The 3,465-nt window shown below is 49.7% G+C and overlaps 1 long non-coding RNA gene across 1 annotated transcript; it reads right to left on the minus strand.

Annotated features, from left to right (window-relative positions):
• LOC134155700 (uncharacterized) lies at positions 1-2,240 on the minus strand. The gene is made up of 2 exons (XR_009961683.1): positions 1,400-2,240; positions 1-1,059 (listed from the first exon to the last, which is right to left on the minus strand). It is a non-coding gene; the product is annotated as an uncharacterized LOC134155700 (long non-coding RNA).
• Positions 2,241-3,465: the final 1,225 nt, after the last annotated feature.

The following is a 3,465-nucleotide window of genomic DNA, read 5'->3' on the forward strand; positions in this document are numbered from 1 at the left end:
TCAATGGAAAAGTTAATATAATTTATTGGCTGATTTAAAAAAAAAAAATCTAATCATCCGTTTTTCCTTTTTCCTGACCCCCCACCCGCACCCAGCGCCCTGCTGATATTTTCCAGCCATTCCCAAAACAATAGCCAGGGTGGGAGTGCTCTGAGCGGGTACAGCTTTGGAGGAAGCTTTTCCTGAGGGGCTGGAGCTGCATCTGTCTGCTTAGCTCCCCCTCCCAAGAGCTGTGCTCAGCCTAGCTCACCAGCCTGTCCAGGGACAGGGATGGCACCACGTCAGGTTTGGGCAGACCTAGTGGTTTCAGTATGTTTGCTGGGGGTCTTCTGCTCCACAGGGTGACTTGAGGTTTTGGGTTAGAAGAAAGACGTTAATCTCTGCTGGTTTCATAGGTGTGGACAGGAGGGAAGGAGGGTCCAGCTGCTCCAGCTGCTGGAGTAGTATGGCCAGATGTCTTGGATGAAGCCTTCAGAGGCCCCATGAACATCCTCTCCAAGGACATAGCCCTTTGGGGAGGTTCCCATCACTGCATGCTGTGCTGCCTCACAGGAAAGCTGCAGAAAGCCCCAGTGTGGTGCATAGGCATGTGCACATGGATGCATTCCTTTGCACGTGTGTGTGAGTAGGTGGGATGTGCTGTCACGCAAGCACCCCTCTTCCTTGCACAGTTCCTCAGTTTTCCCAGCTACCAAAAGCATGGTACTGCTTGCTCAGCCCAGGGCAGGGGGCTGAAAGCTGCTTCACCCCATAGCTACTCAGCAACCACTTGTCTCCTCATGCCCTAGAGTCCACACTGTCTTTAGAACCCCAGGAGGTGTCTGAAGCAATCAAGCAGCCAGATGGTTGTCCGGGCATGACCTCTCCTAAGGAGGCAGATGAGCTTGCTTTGTTAGGGTGGAGCTGCAAAAGTAATTAGTAATTTCTTATGCTAATACCTTACAGATGCAAAAGAAAGGCTCCCAGAGGGTAAGGGATGGTGGAAAGGATCCAGTAGTTTCTCCTTCAGCATTAGCTGTTGCTTACATGTGGTAGCTTTGGAGTTCACGCCCTGCTGAGCTGTGGGAAGGAGAGCATGGGGAAGCCTTCTTCTGGCGTGGGCTGGGAGAAAAGAAAGCCTCTAGCTGCCCATTTCTGTCAGGCTGCAGCACTGATGAGCTCTGTCATGGTGGTACCATGGCTGGGCATAAAAAACCCCGGCTCCTGTCAGCTGCAAGTGGCTGTCCTCCCTGCTTTCTTTGCAGCACTGTCTGCAGGCCTGGCTGTTGCTGAGGAAAGGCTGGAGAGATGGAGGGAGCCTGAGCAGTGTGTCTTGCAAAGCAGGGGACAAAGGAAAAGCAGGTAACTTCTGAAGCCTGGAGTTTCAAAAAAGCAAAATGACCCTCAAGCATGTTCTCACCTTGTGTTTTGTAAAGCTATTTCATGGGCATTTGTGTGTACGGCTGGCTGTGGTGTGGGGGCTCCTTGGCTGTGCAGCTCTGCCTGCTGCACACCAGCAAACCCAGCCTCTCCAACTGGGGAAGCTGGGTGCCCATGCTGGGGATGCTCCACTGCCTCTCTTGGTGAGCTCAGGAAGGCCTGGGCTTCATCATAGCTAGTCCTGGGTTTCTTCACATCTTTCACAAGCAGGAGCACTCAGATGCTGCTGTGCCTAACAGCCCAGCATAAGGGTACCCCTAGCCAAATGCCTACAACAGGCATCACTTGTGCAGAGCTGCCTGTCCCTCATCACTCTGCAGTTACCAGATTGTGCTGCTTGTGGTCCCAAGGCTTTCTGCCTGCCCTAGAAACTGCTTTTCAGTGTCTTGTGGGTAAGTTGATCTTCTCTGGCCCTTGCACAAGATGTTTTTTGCCCATCAGCACATTCAGTTCCCGCTCTGTTCCAGCTGGTGCTGGGCCATGCGGGCAGGGCACACTAGCCTCGACGGCAGCAACGCTGCTGGTCTGTGGGGTGAACTGGGAGCCACTAGGGCGGCTGAGGGCATTGCAGAAGCATAGCTTCTCAGACTGTAATAAGCTTGTGGACTTTGCCCTTTTAGTTGAAATAACGGAGATGAAAAAGTTACTAATGAGGATGATTGATGGTGGGCCAAATGAGCAGACAGCATAACCCACTTTGCCTCCTTCCCCAAGGCACTGTGCCAAGGAGACAAGATGCACACAGGTTCTGGCTCCTGTGCTCTCTGAAAGCCAGCACATCCCAGCTTTGCTCTGGAGTGCACAAAGCAGAAGAGAGGCTTCCCAGCCTTCCACTTTGTTGTAACAGCACCGACTGCCTGTCTGCTGGGCGGTTTCCCAGGAGCTGCTGTGAGAACAAGGTTGCATAAGTCACTTCAGCAGTAACCCTTCTTGTTCTGCCCTGGCTCACACTGTTAAAATGGTGTCTTGTCTCCAGGCATGGCAGGGGTTAGGAGCTGTTCCTGGCAGGACAGGGGCAGCTTGGTTTGAGGTCTCTGATGAACCCCTGGAGAAGCTGTGGATGCCAAACACCCCCTATCCTGCCTGTGTTACAGTCCCCAGTGGTAGGCAGTAAAAAGGGGATGTGTGTTTGATACCCTGATGGGAAGGTGTGTGAGCTCACCCTAGGTTTCAGGTCCTTACTGCATGATTGACTGCTCTGGGCCAGCTCCCGTCAGAGATGGTCAGGACATAGGCTGCACAGACCTTCAGCCTGGCCCAGGATGACTTCAAGTCCTGCTGCTTTTCTGCAGTTGATGTTGAAGGACAGAAGGTGAAAATGGGTGTTGTGTATGCTATAAAAATCAAATCAGTTTTTATTTGTTTTAATAGGGGAACTTTGCTATGATAAATATGTCTTAGAAACTGAGAACCTGAACAAAAATGGCTCAAAGAAATCTTTCTAGTGTTATAAATCTAAATCTCCTCATCACAGCACAGCCCTTGTCAGGCTAAGTGTAAGGGGATTGTATCCTCACTTTCTGCCAAGGGTGTCAAAGCAAGCAAATTCACAGATCTTGAAGAATGTGCCAGTGGTATTTCAGCAGCCCTAATGCTCTGCAGCCTGTGAAGTCTGTACAGTAACTGAAAGGAAATATCTTTGTTTTTATTCACTTGGCTTTATTCCTAATTTACTCTTTGATGCCATCAGCCTGGGATAACACATTTTCAGAGATACGCTTTAAATTAAGGAAATGAGTTTGATTAAGTCCTTTAAACATACTTTGAGGGAGAAAAGTATAACAATAGAGGTATTAAAGGCCCTATTTTAAAGCAATTCTAATATGAAATCAAAACATCATGCTGCTAGATGGCAAGGTCCATTAGTGGTGTGTGTGTGTTCTTTAGCTGGAGGGGATATCTCCTTTTCCAGCTAGGAAAGTTGCCAAAGAGCTTGAATCTGTCCTCTGTGCTGGGTGGGCAGTGACAGGCAGGTTCATTTCACTGTCTGCTTACTTGCAGCCAAATAATAAATATACAAGTACTTTCCCTTTGCCAGTTGTACTC

This window comes from Pezoporus occidentalis, unplaced genomic scaffold, assembly GCF_034315485.1.
Source record: "Pezoporus occidentalis ecotype Australia unplaced genomic scaffold, CSIRO_AGI_Poc_V1 ctg8, whole genome shotgun sequence".
NCBI lineage: Eukaryota > Metazoa > Chordata > Aves > Psittaciformes > Psittacidae > Pezoporus > Pezoporus occidentalis.